A 25,288-nucleotide genomic window follows, 5' to 3' on the forward strand; every position below is an offset into this window, starting at 1 on the left:
CGAGGAGACAATGACCAGCAGAAAAAACTCCTCACCAGTGAGGCTGACAGGAGGCTCTAAAGTGTCTCAGGGTCTAGGGTGTTTCCTTTCCCTTTATGCAGCTCAATTGCTGAGATCCTTCTTCCTGCTGTGGGGGATGGAGCCCTGCAGTCAGAGCCACAGGTGTTCTAGGAGACTGAGCCAAGGAAAGAGACAGAAGTCAGAAGAGAAGACTTTTCCCTCCATTTCAGACAAAAAAGGGTCCCGAACATCCCTGCTGCACCCCTCACCATGGCCACTCATGCAGACAGAGCCAGAGAAATCCCGCTGTCCACTGCACCAGAACAGACTGAGTCCTTCTCACCCTCATGCATCCAGCCCTGACCAGCCCCACACTCAGGCCAAAGGCTGATGATGTCTCCCTGCAGTAGGGAAGCAGGCGAGCCTTTGGGAATGTGGAGTGAAGAATCAGTCACCTATAAAAGGTCCATGGAGACCTGCAAGTGTGAGTCAGAGCCAGCCTGGGCATCTGTGCAGCGGCGGAAAGACGGCAAGCTTTGCCCCACGAGCAATGACTCGGTGCAGCGGAGAAGAGCTTGACATTCCTAGAGATATGGATGCATTAGTGATGGCTGCATAACAAGTCACCCCAAAACGTGGTGGTTCGAGGCAAGAAACGTTTATTACTTCATGATGCTTCTTGGATCAGGAAGCTGGGGCTAAAACAGTTGTTGCCCCCCAATCCCAGTATTGGGGATTGAACCTTCACACTGAACTACATCCTCAGTCTGTCTCTCTCTCTCTCTCTCTCCCTCCTTTCTTTCCTTCCTTCCTTCCTTCGAGACAGAGTGTCACTAAATTGCTTAGTTGGCTGAGCTGAGCTGGAACCTTTCAATCCTCCTGCCTCAGTTCCCTAAGTGCAGGCTTGGAAGAGGCTGTGAGCTCACTTCTGAGGAGCTCACTCATATGACTGATAAATTAGTGCAGGCTTTCTGCAAAAGGGGTGTCCCTGTTCCTCACCACCTTTCCAGACCTTTTCAGGGAGCAGCCTGAGTGTCCTCACAAGATGGCAACTGGCTTCCCAGAGAAAGGACAGCAAAAACCATGCTGTCTTGAAAGTCACACTGTCATTTCTCACAATCCTAGGGATACAGAGGTTAGCCCTATTCTGTGTGGGAGGGGATAGCACAGGGCGTGACCATGGGGCAAGAGAATGGGGCTGTCCAGGAGGACCCCTGCCTTCAGGGAGAGGGTATTCCTGACCTGGGACCTAGACTTTCTCCTTACACCCCAGGGAAGCCCTCGGAAGCAGCATTTCACCTTCGCTCGATGCTCCCCCAGGAGAAACAATCCCAGGGGCACATGTAGTTAAAGACCAGCCAGCATCCAGTCCTGCCCAGCTAGCTCTAGACAACCCAGGGGCAGCGTGGCCTCCAAAAGGAGCCAAAGGTCAGGCTTGCAACATCTGGTCCAGTCATGGCCTCTGTCGGCACTTCCTCATCTGCAAGCTGAAGTGGGTCGTTGGCACCCACTTCCTGGGACTGCTTAGAGATGAGAAAGGCAGCAGAGACACAGCCTGAACAGGCCACATGGGCAAACACAGCAGAAACCAGTGGCTGCTCCAGCACGTCAAGAAGCTCACATCTTCATTTGCCTGTGAACCCACAGATAGTGAGGCTCCTGCAGGTCCCCACTGGCCTGAGCCTCCTGCTAGCTTCCTTGGCAAACGGAACAACTGGTAGTGAGTGAGGTGGTGAGGAGACGCAGGACATCCAGCGGACGGGAGGCTGGGAGAAGTGGCATGGGGTTGGGGCACTCACACGGTCACGTCCTCGCTGCCAGGGCCAGTCCACTTGGCTGATGGTGGCCTTACAGAAACAGCAAGGAGCATCCCCTCTGTTGGTCTGCCCCCTTGCCTCCTGCTGAGGTGCCTGACTTCACGGCAGGATCCTGGTCCTCCAGCCACTTCATCAAGAGCCACCTGTGCAGGGTGTAGAAGCAATCTGGCTGCAGATGCCACCTCATGGGAAGCACAATTTACAGCAGCTTGAAGGTGCAAGACCCAGGTGAAAAATGTGTCTGTTCCACCAGCCACCAGGGTCTCCTGGTCCTGCAGTAAACCTTGAGTGAGTCTCACCAGTGTGCCCCACCTGGTTCTTACCACTGCAGACAAGGAAGAAGGAGTGGCGCTGTTTGTAACCTAACTAACCTCTCCATCTAGGGCTCCAGGGCTCTCAATGCTGGTTCCTCCTGCCCTGCACAGGGCAGGGGTGGGGAAGGCTGGGGTTGGGAATGGAGACAGAAGTCCCCTCACCATCCACCCTCAGGACCAACTCCAGCTCCCGAGGCTTGGACGCAGAGAATGTCCCACACAAAACCAGCTCTGAGGTCAGTTTTGCCAGTGTTCTGAAGAGACAGTGCCATTTTGATAAACTAGGGGCCCTGGTGGATTCACACAGGGAAGGCAACTCCCTACTGTCCTCCAGAGTCCACAGGGGCCAGGCTGAATTCCCACACAGAATACAGGGCTCCTCTTGGGCTGCTTGTCAGGCAAAGAAGCTGCATCATCAGAGTTAGAACTGTCCGCCCACTCAAGCCAGGGGCCACCCCTGCAGGGCCATGCGGAGGGGAGGCACTGGTCCTGGGGAGAGTCACAGTGCTCTCTCACTGTTTCGGAACCTGAGGGCCCCTGGGAGCCAGGTGCCCTGCCCTCGTGTGCTGGGTGGTAAGGCAGGCCCCACCTGGAAGGTTGCAGCCTCTGGGCCCAAGAACCAGCTGTGGTTCTGGTGCAGCAGAGCAGAGGGGCTGTTCTTTTATAAAGGGCTTCTGCTCTCCAGAAAGCCCTGCTGCACTGCAACATAAACAGGACTGAGTCATTATTTGAAAAGACAATCAGAGCAAAACCAAACAAATACTTAACTGTCCTGGCCTAGTCCGGGCTGTTATCAATCAGGCTGGCTCTAATCCCGGGTGTTTCTCCATCTACCTGCACAGCTCCTCCAGGCTCAGCTCTGCCCTCGGGCCAGGCACAGAAAGGGCACCAGGGTTCCCGCCTCAGACCCACAGCCTCTGCTTTTGGAGGCATCCAGCAGAGCCACCTGTGCCTTGGCACAGCCCTCTCCTCCCCTGCCAGGTCTCCGAAAGAGAACAGGGCTGCCAGGAAACCTGCGGGAGACTCTCCTTCGAGGTCTCCTCCACTCCCTCTCCCTCCCAAGTGGCTGCTCAAGTAAGGACATCAGCCCAACCTTCCCCCGACCCCAGGACTCCATCGGGAAGCTAAGTTTCTGCTGTTGACATTCACCACCGCATTGTCCCTCATCCTCTTGCCAACTCAAAAATATGTTTAAGATGTAAAGTCACCCTTTTAAAAAGGCACTTGTCATCAAATGTGGTCTGGCCTTATGAGAGAATGTGATTCCACCATAAAAAAGGAATGAAATGCTGATCCATGCCACAACATGAATGAACTTGAAGACATCATGCTAATGACAAATGCTGGACATAAAAGGTCACATATTTCAGGGTTCCATTTCAGTGAAATTCCAGAATAGGCAAATCCATAAGGGTAGATAGTGGACTAGTGGCTGTCTCCACCTATGGGTTTGGGGAGAAAAGAGGGATGTCTATAGGTTCCTTTCTGGGGTGATGAAAATGTTTGAAATTGTAGTGATGGTTGCCCAACTGTGAACATTCAAAATATTGAATTGAATGCTTTAAGTGAATGGATTGTTTGGTATATGAACTATAGCTCAACAAAGCCTATCTTAAAATGCAGGAAACAAACAAGCCAGCCCGGAACAACCATCTGTGACTTCCTGAAGAAGGCTCTACAGTGCAGTCCCCTCAGCCCTGTGTCCCCTCCCCTCCTGCCCCTCCCCAGCCCCTCCACAGACTCGTTCATTTGCAGCTCACACCCTCATTGCTGAAGCACCAACTCCAGGCCAGCCCGGGGGAAAGAGAAGAGGGGAAAACACAGCCCTGCAGAACCACAACGGAGCCAGAGATCCTGGCAGACGGGCCATGGCCCAGGCAGAAAATGCTGTTCTGCATCTTTGAACCCTCCCACCCATTTTGAGACCAAAAGCAGCAAACACAGACATCTAGTTGCACTTTGAAGGAAAGGGGCTGCCAGAGAGAGGCTGCTTCTTATCTGCAAGACAACAGCAACAATAAACAGCCACCGCCTGCCCACCCGCAGAAACGTGCCTAACACAGCTATTGTTCCTTGTGGGTCCCAGCTGCTTCCTACCAGCCAGGGCATCCAAGCCCAACACTGTCAGAACCCTCTGGGCAGAGGCTTTTCCACCTGCAGTCCTGAGATCAATGCTGTCTCAGGGACTAAACCAGGGATCTGAGCAAGAGACCCCTGGGGGCAGCCCTGAGCAGCCTCCTGCGTGAGAGGCCTGAGCGCGGCTGGGTAGACACAAAGCATGGTCAAACACTTAGGCTCACTGGACACAGTAGTGGCTTCTGCCACATTGTGGGTTGCAAGCTTCTGCTATGGAGCTGCCAACTTGGCCAGCCAAGCCAGCTGACTCATCCCAGAAGTTCGTGCTTTCTTCTGTCCCCACTGGCTAGGCTGACCACAGCATAGAAGGAGGCCTCGGCTCAGTAAGAGTTCAGTCAAGGGGGTGGAGCTGAAGTGTTCAGGGGGCCTGGAGCCCCAGGAAGCCAGTGCAGGCTTTCCAGAGTAGGCAATCTGGGCCAGCCTCAGAAAGGCCCCATGTCCTCACCCGGCAGGCCTACAGTTGAGCCTGGCTATGCCCGTGGCCTGCACTTGCCCCCCCAGGCTTAAAATCCAGCACATCTGGCTGAGCAGAGGACGCTGAGGTCTCTATCATCTGCTCAGGCTCAGGAAAGCTGGCCGAGTCCTCAGCAGACAGCATCCAAACAGCTGTTCCAGCTCCGGCCAGAGAGCCAAGAACCTGGGAAGCTGGCAATTGGAGGAATTCTTCTCCCTCCACAGCACCATAGATCACCACCCTCCATCTGCACAGATGCATCAAATGCTGGACCACACTCTCCTGAAGGGAACTCAGACAGAGACAGCATGGAGTCCAGCAGGCAGCCTCTCAAAGGTGGCCTGCAGACAGGCCCAGGGTGGGAGAGGCATGGGATGGGAGCTTGTGGGGAGGGGACCACACACTCATCTAAAGCCGTCCCATCCCCAGCAAGCACTTGGTGAGACAGGCTCCTCCTCCCTCTATCCCAGAGGGATGCAAGGCCGCCCCTAAGTCCAGGCTGGGGGTCTACAGGCCAAAGGAAGGACAAGAGGAAGAAATGGAAGGTTCTCCAAAGTTTCCTCCAACCCTCTGGCCCTAGCACAGGCCCCGCCTTCAGAGAGCTGAATGTGCCAGATGAAGAAGTCCAGCAACCCACGCAGCGCTTGCAAACACTGGCCTGGGCCATGTGCTCAGCCACCTGGACAGAGGGGAGCCTGAGCCCTGGGTGGCTTGTCCGGTTGTCCAGCTGGACTCTGGCCACTGCCAGAGACTCCTTCCCGTTGTCCCTGGTGGCTTGCAACACACCCCAGGGGAAGACAACAGAGCCCAAACAGGCAAGGGGCAGGACCAGGGAGGTACCAGCTCTGTGGACCTTATAGTCATAGCCTTTCTGAGCCTTGGTTTCCCTTTCATGCTACCATCTCCTTCAAAGGGCAGCTGAAGCTTGGGACAATGGGACACGCCTGTAATCTCAGCATGCTGGGAGGCTGAGGCAGGACCATTGCTTGTTCAAGCCTAGTCTAAGCAATTTAGCAACATAGCAAGACCCTGTCTCAGAATAAAAAATTTTTAAAAGGGCCGGGGATGTAGCTCATTGTGAAGGTCCTGGGTTTATTTCCCAGTATCACAAAATGAAAAATAAAAATAAAAATATAAAGGGCAATTGGGCCATGGGTATCTGCTGACAGTATATTTCATCTAATCTATAGCAACTTGATGAGGCCAACACCTTAGTATTCCCATTTTGCAGTGTGACTCAGAGGGACAGTGCCAAATTCCCCAAGGCCGTGGAGCTCAATTCCCTAGGAGTCTAAGACTCGGGGTCCCAGCTCCAAGATTGGTGGGTTTCCCAAGCCACATGAACCAGGCACAGACACCTGCCCTGCTCAGCCTGAGATACAAGGGGAAATAGCTGAGTGCAGGAGCCAGGGCCCCCATGAGACTGGGCAATAAGTTCCAGCATGGTCTGTGTGTCCATCAGCTGGGCAGGGGACAGGGCAGGATGGAGCTGGTACAGGAAGACTCTGGGGCCAGGCACTGCCATCAGCTTCCCATCTCTCTGCTCGGGGTAGGAAGAGAACAACTCCCCCAGGTACAGGACAGACTTTCACAGTAGAGATGGCTGAGATGGTCTAAGGAAGTATGGCACTGTCTCTGGTTCAAAGCCATTAGGCATAGTGAGCCCAGAACTGTGGGAGGCTGATGCAGGAGGATCACAAGTTTGAGCCCAGCCTGGGCAATTTAGTGGCTTAGACCTGTCTCTAAACAAAGCTTAGTGCAAAGGCCCTAGGTTCAATCTCCACTACTGAAAAAAAAGAGGCCAGGTTCTGTTGAGTTCCATGTGTGCCCTCTGGACCTGTGTCCCCTCCCCAGTTCCAGCCACCAATTTCTGCATTTGAGAAAGGAGGCCCAGGTCTGAGCAGCCAGTAGAAGCCTCTGCTCCAGCTTCAACATCTGAAAAGCGGCCCTGCAACTTCTCTGGCTGAGTTCTTCACAAACACCGCTCGTCCCCAGGGAGAGATGGCAGCCACCCGGTCCCTCCTTTCCTCACTCTATTTATCAGTCCACACCCGCAGAACTACACACATGAAAATATTTATGCAGCCTGACTAACTTCTGGGTTCCCTGGCTCCTGTGAGCAGACATGTTGATGTGTCTCTCACACCACACTTTGTCTTCCTCACTTTGCTCTGGATGCCAGAGCTCCAGGCACAGCACAGGCATGGGGCAGGCGAGGCCGGAGAGCCCTCTCAGCACCCTGCTGAGCTGTTCGGTGCTGCATCGGGGTAGTTGGTGAGGGAGCCACAGGCCCGTCCCAGGGGATTCTATTATCTCTGCTCCAGACCCAGTTACTGGCAGGGGCCAAGTTTGCTGGACAAAGTCAACCCTCCAGTGACAAGGAAAGCCAAGCAAATCAGAACTGACAGCTCTGTGCTCTTTAGAAATAATCATCTTTCAGGCTTGCATCCGTCTGCACATCCTAGCTTTACAGGCTCCATAGAAAGTGAAACCCCTAGGTACTTAACGAAGCAAGACATTGTGGTGCTGTCGCCAGCCTGCCTCCCCTCCCAACCCCCATCTCCAACCTGTCCCCCTCATGAAGACAAACTTCTAATGTCCATACACACATGTTCCAAGCGACATCTGGACTCCTCACCCCACACACCAGATGCCCCTGGCCCTTCCCTCCGCTCAGTCTCCTCAGCACGGCCCCCAGCCTGGGTGTCACAGAAGTAGCCTGTGCTGCCTCCACTGCCCCCAGGCCCTTACCCTCCCTGGCTTACATCCAAACTTTCCTGTGTCAGTGAACCTGGCATTCCTGGGGCCCCGAAGACGCCCTCCCACTCCCACAGGGCCTGGCACTACCACGGGCACCACCACTGCCTGTGGCTCTGCCCCCCAGAGGCCCGTGGGCTCCTTGAGACTGGGAGCCAGCCTCAGTTCATCTCCAAGGGTGTGAGCCCAGAGATCACTGAGGGTCTGTACATGTGCTGTCTGTTCACAAGGCCAAGTGGCCCTGCAGTTCCCTTTGTCCTCTGAAGCCCTAAAGTACCGGGGAGGGGCACAGAGCCCTCCTCTGAGGGGCCAGCAGTGCTGCCACACTAGGACAGCCCTCTCTCCATGGAGGGTCACATATTCATCCACACCGCTCCTCCCCAGATCCGGGCCTGGCTCAAATCCTCCCGCTCTCAGCCCTTGTTAATTGCAGAAGGGGACTGGCCTCACAGGACACCGCTTCCCTTGATCGGTGACTGCAAAGCAACAGTCTTTCCTTTGTGGTGAGTTCCTGGGACCCTTGCCACCTTACCGACTTCTATCTTTTGCCATAAGAAGCGTCTCTGGGGCACAAGTATCTGCTTCCAGCAAGGTGCAGGCGGAGGGAAGATGGGAGGAGGCAAGCACCAGGAGGGAAAGCCAAAGGATGTCAAGGAAGAAAGGAAGAGGAGCAGGCTAAGGAAGGGGCAGGGGGTGGGGAAGGAGCGGGCTGCAGGCCAGGGGATATCTGGAGCCCATGCCCCTGCCACTCTAGCCTAAACAACAGCCTAAACAAGGGCACCCTGGAGCCTGTCTGTAGGACCCAGGACCAGAAGATAAACAAAGCTGTGCTCTTGTCAAGAGGCTGGATCCAGGCAGGGCAGAGGCCAGAAAAAGACAGACACCAGCACGAGGTCTCTAAATGCCACCAGAGAGACCTGCAGCCCCTGTCTACCCAACCCAGTGAGGCCAGAGGAGCTAGGGGGACTGGAGGATGCTAGACAGGCCACTGTTTCCATACTTTCCCTGCAACATGGTTGTCCCAGGACTCCAGCTGGGCCACCATGCCATTCCCCTTCCCTAAATGATTACGAAGTGCTAAGGAGAAAGACCTCCAGCAGGCCATTCTGCTGCTGCCCAATGCCCCCCGAGGACTGACCCTGCCTCCTTTCCTCCCTCGCCTCTCCCCTCGACCCCAAGACCCAAGCATGAGCTGGCAGGGAGTCAGCGGGGCAGAGCCTCCCGGAACACACGCGCACGCCAGCCCTGCAGCGGTGGCATGGTGGGGAGGTGTTCCAGCAGGCTTATTTATAGCCAAGCCCCCGTCCACACGCTCCTCAGCGCTGCCTGCCTGCCTGCCACTGGGGCTTTTCAATCCATGTCTATATTTATTGCTTGAAGCTGTTGGGATAATGGCAGGGCCAGAAATAGCCTTGAAGACATTCACGTGAAGCTGACAAGCAGGTCCCCAGCTCCCAGGCTGACCTAGCCCCGACATCTGCCGCTTAGCAGTGGGGAATGGGAAACAGCTGGACAGGGCCAGGGAGGTGGCTCCAGCCAGATGGGAACAACAATAATCCCTCTTTCCCCGTTGGCCTCAGCCCTCTGTAGTGAGGCAGGGGACACGTCCAAAATAATACAACACAGCTACCAGGCTGAGGGGAGACCAAAGGTGACATGGTTTCCTGACATCAGTGTGCTAATCAGAGCAGACCGTCCAGCTCCGGGAAGGAGAATCAGGGGCAGCAGGCAGAGACTCTAGGAAAGCAGGTCATCTGTGACATTGGGCTTTCAGGGGGCCACATGAGAGGCCTTGCCCCTCATACCTGGACTTGCCACGGGCCTATTTCCTATTTCCCATCCCTTAGGGAGAAAGATGGAGTGGCAACCCAGCTGCCAGGGAAGAAGCTGGGGGTGCTGGGATATTGGGAACCTCCACACCTCCACTCCTTCAGTGTCCACTTGCAATGTCCAGCTGACGGTCACACTGAGGACCTCGAACAGGGAAGGAGCAGCTGAAGAACTCCACCTGTAGACTCAGGACAAACCGTGTTCAAACCATAGCTCAACTCCCAACAGCGAGGTGAAGAAGGCGCTCAATATCCTTTCTCGTGTGCAAAATTGAGGCCGGGACCGGATGGAATCCTACACAGGGAGCTCCCAGGAGAGCACCTGTGCTCTGAGGTCCCCCCACAAATGTGGTTCTTCCCATCCTGGGTGGGGGTGGGAAGTGCTGGTCCATGGGCTTGGGGAGGTGCTTCAGGGCAACTGGCCTCTGGGTTCTGCAGAGGCCCGGAACAGGGCTGGGCTCACAGTGAGGAGGGAGCAGTACAGTAAGTGGGACAGCACCAGGGACAACAGATCCAGGAAGGCTGGGCAGAGGATGTCGGGACACCCCATGGAGGGCAAGCAAATGGAGAAGGAGGGGCTCCTCCCTGCTGCGAGTAAGTACACAGATGCCACAGAATTCATAACGGTAATAAGTGGGTCCCCTAAATCCCATGGATTCAACATCTCTGCTCCTGAAATCCAAGCTTGCTGCACAGCCCTGTCCCCAGCTTCTGTCCCTCGCCCTCTGACTCTGCACTTAAGCACTCTGGGACTTATTTTTTTTTTGGTACTGGGGATCAAACTCAGGACCCTGTGCTTGGGAGGCAGGCAGTGGCACCACTGAGCTAAATCTCCGGCCCCTGGAACTTTTTGATACTCCCCAAACACACCAAGCATGCTGAATACTAAAGGCCTTGGTTTGTGCTGTTCCCCGTCTTTTCCTTCTCTCCTGGTAAATGTTTCTGCATCCTTCAAAGCCCAGTTGATGCACTCTGTCTTCTAAGAAATCTTCCCCATCAGGCAGTCAGCTGCTGCCCTCTCGATACTCCGGCTGCATTCCGGGCCTCCCTCTAGTCACACACTGACAGAGCCGATCTGCACCTGTCCCCTCGTCAGAGGGCATGTTCTCCTTCACTGGACACCACTGCCTGGCACAGTAAACATCTGCCAGATGAGCCGTGAACTAACTCCATCCTGCATGCTCATCCAGAGCTATCATTTTTAAAAACAAAATGGTGAAGATAGAGCCGCATTCCAGGTCTCCCTTGGATGGTGAGGGTGAAAGGCAGAGTGGGGTGCTCTCTAGATCTGCCTCCCTGTATCCCTTGGAGGACACCCAGTGCTCCCAGGCTGGGAGGCCTCTGCTCCCTGGGCCTGGCAAAGCCCAGAGGTCCTGGACCACACTACAGCACTGGGACTTCTGGACAGACTTTCGTATAGATGGGCCTGTGTTGGGTGGGGTCCTGGCCAGGACGTCAGCTAATTCAAGGGGACACTCATGGGGAGGGAGCCTGGGCACAGTAGGCCAGTGCACACTGCTGTAGGCTGGGCTTTGCCCCCGTAGTGCCAGTACTGTGACTTCTGAATGACCCAACTACTGATGTGCATGGATACCTGGTGTTCAGTGCTTGCGTGTGCCTGGTTTGGATGCCTGCCTTTCCAGAGCTATTCCAGGTCCACCTCCAGCCTCTCATGTTCCTGAGTCACTGCCACTCCAGGCAGCACCCCAGGTGGGAGAGATCCACAGGTGTGCGGGGCTCCATCAGCCAGAGGCCTCTCCCTGGGGCAATGAGGAGCAGGAAGCAGTACTGAAGGCAGCACCCAACAGGCAGCCTCTGCTGAAAACATTACTCATGGGTGCACCTGGTACCCACGGCTGGGGACAATCAAAGCAGCTGAGACCTTGCCTGGCCCAGACTACAGTTCATTCAATCCCCTGATGATGTGCAGTAAGTCCTGACATGATCCCCATTTCACAGATGGAAGCCCAAGGCACAGAGAGGCAAGGGGACCAGACCAAGCTATCCTCAGCACCCTGGCTCTAGACTCTGCATCAACCATTACACTACACAAAGGAATATTTCTTTGTTGAGCACCTACTAAATGTCCCACACCACACCAAGGCTCTGTCCAGGCACCCTCATCTGCTGTCTTCCCTTTGGTCACTGTCTTTTCAAATTGAGGCCACACTTGGAAGATCCCTTAATGTTTCAGAGAAATACAGTTCCTCAGAAGTGTCCCTGAGTAGCACATGGGATGGGCTCACCCTGGGCCAGTCTGAGATGCAAGAGAAGGTCCCCAGCTGAGACACCACTGTGCACCCCTACCCAGCTCATTCTCACTAATGCACCCTGTTTCCATGAAGCTATCCACAGTAAAAGATCAGGGAGTGAATGCGACACATGTCCCAAGGCCTTCTCCCCTCTAAATGGAAACTGGAGAGAGGCGCTGGGAAGGGGCCGAGGGGAAGGGGGAGGAGGGGTGATCTCCAGGGAAAGTGGAGGGTTGATTCTCCTTCCTGAGCCCCTCAAAACACAGCCCTGCTTCCTCTTGACTTCCACATGTAGTAGAGCTCAGGCTCACAGAGGGTGATAAACATCTAGTAGTTTAGTGAGCGCCCCAGTAAGGCCACTCCCCCGTCGGAGACCCTGCTGCTCCAAGGGGAAAGCCAGCAAATGCCCTTGTCTTAGGGAAATGGGAGTCATGAGGAGAGAGGTGAGTCCTAAAACCCAGCACAGTGTGGAGCTCAACTTGGGCACAGCCCCTAACCTCAGGTGTCCCAGAACACAGGTCTACACCTGAGAATCACTGCAGGAAGCTGGGAACCCCAGGGCAGCGCTTGTTAGAAGGCTGCAGCCCAGAGGAGGCGGCGGCTAAGTGGGGGGCTGGAGCACTTGGGGACGAATGTCGTGGCTAAGGGATGAGTGCTCAGAGGTGAAGATGCTGCCTGAGCTCCTTTAGGGCAAGGAGCTTGTCAGTAGTTTCTTTCTGTTCCTTCACCACACACACAGGAAGCCGCTTGCTCCATCTCCAGCACCTCGGCCTTAGCCACGTGCCATGATCACCTGTGATCACCAGGGCACCCATCACACCAAAAGGCAGTTGCAGAGGTGGCCAGTGAATCAGTTAGTGGCAGGAATTTCCAGGCTGTCATTCCTCAACAGTACATTTAGTGTGATGGGGACAGATTGAGTTAAATGGCCGAAAGAAAAATCAAACTGGATTTTTGTTCCCCCTTTGGCCTACAGATTCAACTTTTCTCAAGAGAACAAAAGCAAAATCTTTCTCCACCTTCCCCAGAAAGCCATGGTGCCGAGGAGTCTAAAGATGACACTCAGATCTTTCCCAGCCAAGCTGGGAACTGCGCAGGCCTCCTCTTGTATTCTGGTGGTCCTGGGACACCATAAAACCTATCGTTAGAGTAGCCTTGCAAGCGAAAAATAGAGACCAGCCCACATTCTCCTTCCAAAGAATCATACAAGAAGTTACACTGGTGAAATGCAAGGGGGCCTCTCAGCAAGAAGGATGGACCATTACTGGGGAGGCTGAGTCAGGAGGGTCACATGTTCAGGGCCAGCCTAGGTAACTTAGCAAAATCTTGTCTCAAAAACAACAACAGGGCCAGGGATTTAGCTCAGACGCATTGTGCATGCCTTGCAAGCACAAGGTCGAGTTCGATCCCTGGTACCAAAAAAACAAAACAAAAACAGAAAAACAACAAAGGGCAGGGGATTTAACTCAGTGGTTCCATTGCCTGCCTCGCAAGTGCAAGGTCCCAAGTTCAATCCCTGGCACCAAAACAACAACAACAACAACAACAAAAACAACAAAAAGTTGGGTGGGGATGTAGCTCAGTGGTAGAGCATTTGCCTAGCATGTGCATGGCTCAGTACTGTAAAATAAATAAATTGCTGCCACCCTTCTGGGGCCCCCTTGTTACAAGAGACTAAGTAGTGGATTTAAAGGATCACCTTGGTAGGCATGGGCTCTGGCTTATGCTCACTCTGGTATTTGGTGGGGGTGCACACTGTGCCTGACCTTAGATGGGTGATCACGACCTTGACCAGTTCCCCTCTGGATGTGCCTCAAACCGGGGCTTTATGTGCCCCCGAAACACACACACATCTTGGCTGACTGTATGTCTTCCCCTCACCCCAATTTCTTGAATAGCCAGAACAGCCCTGGGCTCAGGGTCTTTGCATAGACTGGACCCTCTACTCACATGTTCCCCACAAGGACTTCCGGGCTCCCTCCCTCACCGCTTTCAGGCCTTTGCGTAGAGGCCCTGTCTTGGGAGGCCTCCTCTTCCCTGCTTGTTTAGCTGATCATCACTGGACATCCTTCTGGATTTTACTACCTATTTGTTTATTATTCGGTTGCCCCCACTAGAATACAGAGCCCAAGAGGGCCAGGATTTTGTAACACTTGATCACAGGCTTTGACGCTCTAGGGTTGCTCATGGTGCTGAAACGAACACTCCAGAGCTGTAGAATTCTCCAGCTTGGCTGTGTCCTCTTAACAGTATCTCTGAGGATTTCCAGCTCTGGACCCTGTCTCCAGGAATGAAAGTGATTGTTTGAGATGGGTTTCACATCGTAGGAAGTGTGTGAAGAAAAAAGCAAGGAAGCAACACAGGGAATACACACAGGGAAGCCCCTGCTGACTGCCCAGAGACTGTGAGGTGTGAAGAGCGGGTTCCTAAGTGGAGGCTGGAGGGTGCCTCCTAGCCCAGGAAGCTGGGGCCATAGATACAGACTGGGGGGAAGCACAGGAAAGAAAGGAAACACAGGGCTCTTCACCAGAGCCAAGCAAGGCAGAGATGGAGTGGGGAAGCAAAGTGGTGGGAAAGGGCTTCCTGCATGGGGACCTGCAGCTGAGCACCAGAGAGGTCCCTGTCCCCAAGCTAGGGCAGCTGTGCCAGCCTCACAGCTCACCAAGCACTCCTATGCCCATCTCTCCAAACACATGGCTCACTTGGGTACCCTTCAACAGGTGACCCCCAGCAGCAGCCAGAAACACAAGCCAAGGAAATGTAGCTCTGGCACCTGGTTGAAAATAAAGAACATTCTAGATGAGCTCCTCCTAAGCAAACAGCAAAGGAAGATCTGGGGAGTGGGATAAGGAGGTAGACTGAAAAGGGGTTCACTGCAATCTCCTGCAGCCCGAGCCATGCTGAGTGTGGATCAAAGAAGGGCATCCAACCACGACACGAAGACAGAAGTCAGCAGAGGTGCAAGATGACAGAGCTGGCCCGGCTTCAGGCCCGCTCCCAACTTTCACCAGCACAGGGGACCGCAAAGAGCTCAGGACATGCTCACAGACCTCAGGGACTTCAGGCAGCATCTGTGCTCTATGGCATGATGCCAGGGAGCCCACTTCTGCCCTTGGTCCCCTGCTAGGGGCCAACAGCAGAGTTCTAACATGATTCTTATGACAGTCTAACTCTAAGGCTCCCATGTGGGGCAGAGACTGCCTGGGAAGAGGGATGGGAGGCTTGGCTGGAACAAGTGAAGCAGCACCTGGGTTCGAGTTCTCCCCAGGGTTGTGGAAGGCCTGGAGGCTGGCATGAGGCGGTGCACAGCTCTACCATGTCCCTTGCTGTTGTGTTTGGAGCTCCTCCTCCTCAGGAGACCTTGCCAGAGGCTCATCATCTTAGAGACAATGGCAAGAAGTGCTCCGGAAGGAAACCACGGCCTGAGACCCTCCCTGCTTGCCCTGCCCCAAGGACACTGAGATGGCAACTGTCTTCAACCTTGAGAGGGCACTGAGGGCCAGTGGTCTCCCCAGTGAGACCCCTCTCTCTGAAGGATCCCCTGTCCCTGGGTCCAGCAGATGCAGAAAGCAGCCAGGCTGTGTTGAGCACAGCCCCAGCTGCCCCCCACCCCTACCCCACCTTCAGGAAGGAAGGCTCTGTGTGCCTCTGGAGCGGGACTGTCTCTAAAAATAAACTCGGCCCCTTGGGTGCTTTCCTGACTCAGCCCCTGTGGAGGAGAGGACAGGGGAGGAACTCAAGTCCTCAGCCACCCTGGAGAGCTGCCTCTCTCCACCCAGCCACTCTCCCTTCTGCCCATCCCAGCTACAAACTCCCAGGGATGCTCTGAGGCCTGCAGGGCGTGATCCTGCCCACTCACTGTGTCCAGGGTCTGGGCAGGGTTAGGGGACAAGCAGGTACTGTGGGAGGACCTCAGGTAGGTGGATGGAGCTCTCTAGTCCTAGATCTGGGGGACCTAATGGGGGTACACAGAGGCAGGTCTCCCCATCAGAGGGTCCCCAAGCTAAGGCAGACACAGATCCCCCAATATTTCAGGCCATAGGGTACCATGAACTCCATCAAAGGTACAGCAGTATGCTGTGCCAGCCCATAGGAGGAAGAGCAGGCTGAGGTGGGCTAGGGGCTTTCAAGGAGCTTTTGAGAAAAGCTGGTGTTTGAAGTCGGCTTGGAAGGGGGATGGGAGCCTGAAGCGTGGGCCAGAATAGGAGCTTCAGTGAGGGAACTGCACAAGCAAAGCTCGGGCGCACCAGGGCACCAACTCCCCACCGTCGGGGACTTCTGTCTGTATTGCTCACAGCTGTAGGCCTGGTCCCTGGAACAGTCCCGGGTGCAGACTAAATATCCATAAATAGAGAGAATTCCCTGAGGACATTTTGGGTCCCAGCAAGGACCTTCACATGAAGTGGGCTGCAAGGGTATCATCTCTGCAAACCCACTGATCTCTGGAATGCAGCTGCTGAGCAGGAAAAGGACCTTCTTCCTGTAAGAAAGGAAACAGGAAGCCAAGTCTCACAGGGCACTGAGAGGCAATGTTAGCACTCAGGCTGCCAGTGCAGGATAGAGATGCTCACCCCAGGCCCCTTCGTGGAGTTGGGGTGAGGTCTCTGCCAGCACAGGCACAACCATGGGGCTCTGACCCCAGAGAACACGAGTGACTAGCAGAGAAGCCTCCAGTTGGGCTGAGGGTTACTATGCTACCCGCCCCACACCCACTCTTGGCAGCAGAGACACCTTGGGAAGTGAATTAAAACAAAACAAAAAACAACATAGCACTCTCTCCTTAGCACCTGGAGGCCTCTTCACGGCAAGTGAGGAGAATGAGCAATTAGAGAAGAAACAACCCACGGTGCCAAACTAGAAACACAGAAGCAAGGGGGCATGCTCACTGAGCCCCATGCAGGCCAAGAGGCCCCAAGTGCTGGGCCCTGTGGACAGGGGGCACAGAGAGCAAACCAGGGTGGGAATTTGGTGAACAGGCCTTGTGCTTCTAGCCTTGGGGTCCAATCCCGATCCCACTGCTGACCAGCTGTGTGACCGGCAGCCTGACATCTTCCGTCTCCGAGGCTTGGCTTTGGCTGCCTTGTGAAAAATAGGACCCTAATCATCATGGTGCAGGGCGACTGTGGGACTCTGCAGGGCTGGTGCATTGAAAGGCCACAGCTCTTGCAGCACAGAGGCTAGGGACACAAAACTGCCTTCCTCTTCCAGCTTCCTCACCTTTCTTAGATGGAATATCCAGCCTCCACACCCCCACAATTCACAGGAGCTAAAGAGCACCCAGACCAGGGAGCATGAGAGTTCCAGAAAGGAAAAGGAAAATCACTTTGCCTCTTATTCTACAACCAAAGGTCTTGGCATGAGGAAAAGGACAGGGTGAGACCCAGGAATGTGAAATGGAATGGACAAGAAGCTGGGAGGTACAGAGCTCTGTTCTCAACTGAGGCGGGTGGTGGCAGGGTGCAAAGCACTGGGCCATTTGATATCTAGTCCTGACGCTATGGTCAATGCACTGGCCTCAGTTTCTCATTGTGGGAGGAAGCATGCCCAGAAGGATGGTGCCTGTGAAAATGCACACAAGCATTTTTCTGGGCTACTGACCGTGGCCTGTGGGCGAGGGAGCAGCCCAGCCTCTGCCCATCACCAAGGCCAGAGGGTAGCTGGAGGCCAAGCTTCCCAGCCTGAAAGGAGCTAGCATCTTGGAGGCAAAACTCCTCCCTGCCCTGTCCTGTGTCCTGGGGGTAGGGGTCCCAGGCTGATCCTCGAGTGCAAACAGCAAAGAGCCACCCTGGGTACACTATAAGTGGGAAAATAGCAGCCACTAAGGCCTCAAGGACTGGCTTGAGGGGTTGTATCGAGTTGGCATCTGAAGCTGCCAGAGGCAGAACATCAATCCTTCCTGATCAACTGACGATAAGTCAATACTGCAAGGAGCAAAATCAATAAACACAATCTACCCAACATTAATCAGCTAATCAGATTTTTACAAGAAGAAGGAAACAGGAAAAGAAGCCTCTGTACCCTCAAACTTCAAAGACCAGGGCACTTGTAAGAGCTATACAGTTTTCTTTTTTCTTTTTGGTACCAGGGATCAAACTTGGGACCTTGTGCCTGCAAGGCAGGCAGCGGAACCACTGAGCTAAATCCCGAGCCCAAAATGATGAACAGATATAACCCTCAATTTCTTTGAGACTTATTTTTTGTTGTTGTTGTTGTTTTTTGGTACTGGGGATCGAACTTGGGTCCTTGCGCTTGCACAGCAGGCAGCTAAACCATTGCGCTAAATCCCCTTGTCCCCAGTTTTCTTAAATGTATACCTATAACTGCAGCAGTTCACCTATTTCAAAAATTTGGAATTCTGTTCAGTTTTATCTTTAAGACCACCTCAAATTTAAAGGCTACCTTATTGTACATTTAAAGTGTATTATAACAGTGTGGTAGTTAATAAAACACTATTTATTTTCATTAAAAAAAAAAAAGACCAGGGCAGCACTCAGGGCCCCAGCACCGAAAGGCCAAAGTCACTGCATCTGTGGTCAGGCCTTACCTTTGGTCTGAGCAGTTCCGTCAGTGTCCCTGGCACAGGAAGAGAGATGGATCAGTAGGCCCACAGAAGGCTGTTGGGGACTAGGACACACGTGCGAGCATCCTGCAGGGAGAAGCCGACAGGAGAGATGATGAGAGCCCCGAACTCCCTCTTTCCATGCCAGTTGATGGGGAAGCTGGCAAAGCCAGGCCTCACCCTGAACAACAGAGACCAACAGTCCCAGTAGGACAAGAGAGTTCAATGGGAGAGTCTAAACTAGGGGTTTCCAGTTTACTGAGGGGCCCAGTTCAGGGTGCATTCAGGAGCATGTGCCTAACTCAGAACTGGTGAATGATGATGCACTAAGCCCCATCTATGCTTAGGAAAACTGCAAGAGGCCGGAACTAACCCCCTGAACACACAGTTGGAATAGGAGGATTTTGGACTGCGGGGCTGGGTGGGGCTGGAACACTGGACAAAGCAGCGGGGAGAGTACTGGGTGGAAGATGCAGATGACTGCCAGCGGTCCCAACAAGCTCTGCAGCTGGCCACTGCGGACCCAGATGTCCACCACTGCCAAAGGCCCTGAGGCCAGAGTTGAGTACATGAAACACAATGAAAAAGATGGAGAAATGGATATCCAGGGAGTCCTGGTTCCAACAGTCTCACTGATAACACAATATTCACAAGCACTGTGAAGCTTCCCAGCCCATGGATCCCTCAGGGTCCTGAGACACCTGGCCCACTTTGCAGCTCAGCACAAGTTCTCGCTCCTCTGACACACTGATGACCTCTCATCCCCAACCTATGCCCAGCAGCCAGGTAGCAGCCCAGCAGCTCCTTGAAGGCTGTGGCCACCGGGGCTGTTCCTGGGACTGATACCCAAGTCCAGGCAGCCCTGCCACTGAGGCCCAGGCACCAGGGCTCCAAGATACCAATCTGTGCCTGCAAGAGCTGAGCAGTCTGGACAGAGGTAAAAGCAACATCCAAGACAAATTTCATGGACGAGCAAGGTGACAAAGTGACCAACTGTCAGAGAGCAGCACAGACAGCAAGAGCCAGAGAAGGGAGAGAAGGGAATATCGGAGGTGCAAAGAGAACCAGCAATGCAGAGCAGTGGGAGGTGTGGCTGCAGGGAACGGTGGTTCTTCATAGGCCACCCCCGCCTCCACTGCCTCCCACACTCCCAGGGAGGCTGCAGCGAGAGCAGTGGCACACCACTTTTGGAGGCAGCCCTCAGGGACATTGGCCATCCTGCCTCTGGGCAGCTGCATGTACACACCAACATACACGTGTGACTCCCGAAGAGACAAATGTCCCTGGTTTCCCACTGCCAGCCCAGGGCCCACAAGCCTTTCTCCTCTACAAGCCACCAAATGCCACGGCTCGCCAAGCCTCTGTGCGACCCTCTCCATCTTGTTTCTTAGCTTTCACTGCCACATCTCCTAATAACTCTAAGGTCCCTGTTTTCAAGGCAAGGAAGCCTATGGAGAGGCTGAGGGTTTGCCATGGTAACATCCCACTCCTTGGCCATCTGGATTTAGCAGACAAGTGCCCTCCACTCCACATGATGCCTCTCTGTGGGTGAGGAGGTCAACGTGACTTGCCCAGCACAATTAGATCCACAGCACAGAGGAGGAAAAGAGGGGCGTTATCTCAAGTCCAGTGAGTGAATGGAGGGCCAGGTAAGGAGTAAACACAGCAGGGAGCCACTTCTGAACGGACCTCATGAGAAACGGACCCAAACATCATTGGAATGAACTGCAAATACGCTGCCAGTTAAGACAGGTTTTCTCCCGTGGCCCCTCATGTAAATGGTGGAATGCAAACCAGTCCACTCCTTGAAGGGGAAATGAGAAGTAACATTGAAACACGATCCTTGGTGAGATCTGCTGCATGCATGTTCTACATATGTGTAGTCATGGTCCTATGGGCAGGAGTCTAAAACAGAATAATCTGATCTTGCTGGTCCCAGAAACAAAAAGCAAAGCTGTCACTGCTTTACATTTTAAATGTAAATCTTCAGTGTGCCTTTTGGATGATGTGGAGTTGAATGGGAGAGAAAAATGTAAAACAAAACAAGAACAGCCTTAGACACAAGAAAGCAGAAGTCAGAATTGCTTTCCTGAAAAATTTTCAGATCCCAGATGCTGTTTGAGTCGGTGCAAGTGAATTAGTAAGTGAATCTGTTTCTCTATATGATTTCTATTAATAGAATATCAGTCTCCCCTCATCCCCACTAAATAAATGTCAAACAAACACTTAAAGAATATCAGTTTGACGGGACGCCAACCTGCGAGCTTACCCAGATGCCCACATGTCTCAAGCTGGCCCTGGCTGGAAGCGCAAGTTCCAAACAAGTGGGTAGGGAGACTGAGGTGCAATACTGCCATCCCTGTCCTCTGGCAACATGGAGACTGAGGCAGGTGGCCGGAGAGTGGGCGGAGGGGCTATGCACATGGCATGGGTCCAAAGCACGAAGCCCAGGGTTCTGGCAGCAGGCCAGGGCCTTGGATTCCACAGGGAGTCAGGATTTCTGAATTGTTTTGTTTTGTTTTTGTTTGTTGAGACAGGGTCTTGCTACATAGCTCACACTGGCCTTGAACTCACTTTGTAGCCAAGGCTGGCCTCAAACTCTTAGTCCTCCTGTCTCAGCCTCCCAAGTGCTGGGATTACAGGCATGTGCCACCATGCCTAGCCTCTGATTTTTAAAAATTGAGATAAAACTTACATGATAAAGTTTACCCTTTTAAAGTGCACAGTTCAGCAGTTATTAGCCTACTTGTAAAGTTGTGCAACCACTGTCACTAAGTCTGGATGTTTTCACCCTCCCTAAATGAAACTGCAGCCACAAGCAGTTACCTCCCATTCCCTACTCCCACCCCTGGCAACCAGCAATCTGCTTTTTGTCTCTATGGATCTGTCTATTCTGAGTAACTCATATCAAAGAAATCATATACTGTGTGGCCTTTCGTGTCTTTCACTTAACATGTTTACAGAGTTCATCTATGCTGCAGCCTGTAGCAATACCCCACTCCTTTTTTTCGGTACTGGAGATCGAACTCAGGACCTTGTGCTTGTGAGGCAGGTGATGGAACCACTGTGCTAAATCCCCGGGAACCACTGTGCTAAATCCCCGGCCCCCACTCCTTTTTTCATTAGTACGTTTTAGATATACATAATGATAACATTCATCATAGGGAATTTGAACCTGTATGTGATATATCCTGCTTCTTTTGTTCCCATTCCCCTCCCCTCCCTTCAACCCCTCTTCCCCTCCTTATTTACAAAAGCTTTGTTTCCATCTTTTTCCTTCTATTCTCTATTTTTTCCTTGTCCCTTCCTTTTCCCCTCTCCCTTCCCTTGTTCCGCTTCTCATTTGAACATTTTCTTCCCATTTCCCAGTATCTATTATACATTTTGGTCCTTATTTACACTTTTGGTTCCTCACACTGAAGAAACAATGCAGCATTTAAGCATGTGTATCCGATTTATTTCACTTAAGAGTGTGGTCTCAAGGTGCAGCCATTTAGCTAGAAATGTCTCAAGCTTATTACTTTTCTCATTGCTGAGACAAACATACCCACTACCCAAAGTTAAAAGGGGAAAAGGCTTATTTAGCTCAGTTTGTAGAAGTTTCAGTCCATAATCGGCTGGCTCCAAGGAAGGGAGCCACATTGCCGAGGGGCAACAGTTCATGGTCATGGAAGACAGCAAAAGCAACAAGGGACCTTAAAAAGCCCTAAGACCACATGGGGCTTTGGGGGGACATCTAAACACAAGCCATAACATTTATCCTTCTTTATGGCAGAGTAGTACTCCATTGTATAAAAAAATCTTTATCCATTGATTGGTTGATGGGCATTTGGGTTGTTTCCAAGATTTAGTTATTACAAATTGTGCCACTATAAACATGTGTGTGCGTATATCACTATGGTATGATGTCTTTTTTTTTTTTAATTTAGGTATGATGTCTTTAATTCTTTTGGGAAGATACCAAGAAGAGAAATAGCTGGGTCAAATGAAACCTCTAGTTTTAGTTGTTTGAGGAATCTCCACACTGATATCCACAGTGGTTGCACGTCTCCACTCCCACCAAGAGTGGAGAAGGGTTCCTTTTTTCCCACAGCACCTCCAGTGTTTGTTATTGGTTGATTTCTTGTAATAGTCATTCTTTCTGGAGTGAGATGGACTCTCACTGTTTTAATTTGCATCTCTCAAATGATCAGTGATACTGAACACTTTTTCATAGATTTATTTGCTGTTTCAACTTCTTCATCGGAGAATTGTCTATTCATTCCAGATCCCTGTTTTGGCATTGGGTCTTTATCTTTTCTTTTGGTTCCGGGGATCAAACTGGGGAACTTGTGCTTTCGAGGCAGGCAGCGGAACCACTGAGCTAAATCCCAAGTCGGGCATTGGGTCTTTAAATTTAGGGGTCTGATTTTTTTTTTTTTTTTTTAGTTCTTTGTATATTCTAGATAGTAGTCCTTTGTCTGAAGAACAGCTAGCAAAAATTTTTTCCCAATCTGTGAGTTGTCTTTTCACTCTGTGGGTGGTTTCTTTTGCTGTGCAAAAGTTTTTGATTAAGATGAGATCCCAGTTGTTGATTCTTGGTGATAGTTCCTGTGTGGTAGGGGTTTCGTTCATAAAGTCTTTGCTTACATCAATTTCTTCAAGAGTTCTACCTATTCTATCTTCCAGCAGATTTAGTGTTTCTGTTTGAATATTTAGATCTTTGATTCATTTTTATTTGAGTTTAGTACATAATGAACGATTTGGGTCTAGTTTTAACCTCTGGCATGTAGAAAGCCGGTTTTTCCAGCACCATTTATTAAAGAGGCTGTCTTTCTTGCAGTGAAGGTGTTTGGCTCCTTTGTCAAAGATGAGGTGGCTGGGTATGTCTGGAGTTGTTTCTGCATCTTCTAATCTGTTCTGTTGATCCTCGGGTGTATTTTCTTTGCCAGTACCATGCTGTTTTTATCACAGCAGCTTTGTAGTATAATTTCAAGTCAGGGATTGTGATGCCCCCTGCTTTGCCTTTGTTGCACAGAATTGCTTTTGCTATGCTAAGTCTCCTCTGGTTCCAAATAAATTTTAGGATTGTTTTCTCTAATTCTGCGAGATGTGCTATTGGTATTTTGATCAGGATTGTATTAAATCTGTATAACAATTTTGAAGGATAGCCATTTTTACTATATTGGTTCTTCCTACCCAAGCAAAAGGGATACCTTTCTATTTTCTTATATCCTCTTCGATCTCCTTTTTCAGAGTACATAGGGGGTTTTTTTGGGTTTTTTCGTTTGTTTGTTTTCAGAGTACATAGCTTTCAATGTAAAGGTCTTTTACTTCCTTCATTAGATTGATCACTAGTTTTTTTTTGGGGGGGTGCCATTGTGAAAGGTGTTGTTTCTCTAATTTCTCTCTCAGAGAGTTTGTAATTTGTGTACTGGAATGCTATTGAGTTTTGAGTGCTGACTTTGTATCTAGCTACACTACTGAATTTGGTTATTAAATCTAGAAGACTTTTAGTGGAGTTTTGGGGGTCTTCTATATAGAGTATCATGTCATCTGCAAATAATGATAATTTAACATCTTCCTTTCCTATCCTTATTCCTTTTATTTCTCTTGTCTAATTACTTTGGCTAATGTTTCCAGAAGTATATTAAATAAGAGTAGTGACAGTGGACAACCTTGTCTTGTTCCTGATTTTAGAATGAAAGCTTTCACTTTTTGTCCATTTAGTACGATGTTGGCTATTGGTTTGTAATAGATCGCTTTTATCAGATTGAGATGAAGACCATCTATTCCAATTATCTGTAGGGTTTTCATCATAAGTGGATGTTGGACTTTGTCAAAGGATTTTTCTGCATCTATTGAGAGGATCATATGGTTTTTGTCCTTTGCTATGTTAATACGGTGTGTTACATTTATTAAACTGATAAGAACAGATACTACACTTGATCTTAGCCACAAGGCCAAGAAGCAATGTGTTACATTTATTGATTTGCATATGTTGAACCACCCCTGCATCCCTGGGATAAATCCTACTTGGTCATGGTGTATAATCTTGATGATTTGCTGCATTATTTGCCAGTATCTTACTGAGGGTTTTTGCATCTGTTCATTAGGGAGATTGGCCTGTAGTTCTCTTTTTTTTGTTTGTTTGGATCCTTCTCTGGTTTCGGTATCTGGGTAATGCTTGCTTCCAGGAATGAACTTGAGAGTACTGCTTCCATTTCAATTTCATTAAAGAGTTTGAGAAGTAGTGGCATTAGGTCTTCTCTAAATTTCTCATAGAATTCAGCAGTGAATCCTTCAGGGCCTGGGCTTTTCTTTGTTGGCAGGTTTTTAATTACATCTTCAATTTCACTGACTGATATTGGTTTATTTAGAATTTTTATATCTTATTGATTAGGTTTTCATTATTTATATGTATCCAGGAACCTGTCCATTTCTTCTGTGTTTTTTATATTATTAGAATATAAGTTCTCAAAGTAAGTACTGGTGATCTTCTAGATTTCTGCAGGATCTGTTGTGGTTTCACCCTTTTCATTACTAATTGCATGGACTTGAGTCTTTTCTTTTTTTCTTTTTGGTACCGGGGATCAAACTTGGGTCCTTACGCTTGTTGGCAGGTGGCAGAACCACTGAGCTAAACCCTCGGCCCAACTTGAGTCTTTTCTTTCCTTTTTTTTTTGGTACCGGGGATCGAACTTGGGTCCTTGCACTTGCCCAGCAGGCAGCGAAACCACTGAGCTAAATCCCTGGCCCTTCTTTTCTTTTTTTGATAAGGCTGGCTAAGGGTTTGTCAATTTTATTTAATCTTTCAAAGAACCAAACTCTTTGATTCACTGATTTTTTGTATTGATTTCTTAGTCTCCACTGTATTACTTTCTGCTCTGATCTTTATAATTTCCTCCCTCGTATGAGCTTTGGGCCTGTCTTGCTCTTCTTTTTCTAGAGGCTTGAGGTTCAACATTAGGTTGTTTATTTGAGTTCACTGTTTTTCTGATATGAGAATTTACTGCTATAAATTTCCCTCGTAGAACTGCCTTCACTGCATCCCTTAAGTTCCAGTATGTTGTATTGGCATTTAATTTTAAAACTGTCTAATTTCTTCTTTAATTTGATCTGTGATCCATTAGTTGCTCGGGAGAGTGTTACTTAATTTCCATGTGTTAATAAGTTCTTGTGGTTTCTTTT

At 51.0% G+C, this 25,288-nt stretch overlaps 1 protein-coding gene and 1 pseudogene across 13 annotated transcripts in view; both read right to left on the reverse strand.

Annotated features, from left to right (window-relative positions):
• The window catches only part of Pitpnm2 (phosphatidylinositol transfer protein membrane associated 2), a 136,784-nt gene that overhangs the window by 80,732 nt on the left and 30,764 nt on the right, over positions 1 to 25,288 (reverse strand). For 10 of the 13 annotated variants that reach the window (XM_021257582.2, XM_021257583.2, XM_087198644.1 and 7 more), the window contains exon 2: positions 18,104 to 18,205. The gene's annotated coding sequence lies outside the window, so the exon portion shown is untranslated. Of the gene's footprint in view, positions 1 to 1,799; positions 1,961 to 18,103; positions 18,206 to 25,288 lie in introns of all 13 variants that reach the window. The other 3 variants (XM_087198639.1, XM_021257584.2, XM_087198638.1) reach the window with 1 other exon arrangement.
• On the reverse strand, positions 23,970 to 24,072 carry LOC147822034 (U2 spliceosomal RNA; annotated as a pseudogene).

Source organism: Heterocephalus glaber, unplaced genomic scaffold (assembly GCF_053883595.1).
Source record: "Heterocephalus glaber isolate CG9 unplaced genomic scaffold, H.glaber_assembly_v1.0 deba00001687, whole genome shotgun sequence".
In the NCBI taxonomy this organism is placed as follows: domain Eukaryota; kingdom Metazoa; phylum Chordata; class Mammalia; order Rodentia; family Bathyergidae; genus Heterocephalus; species Heterocephalus glaber.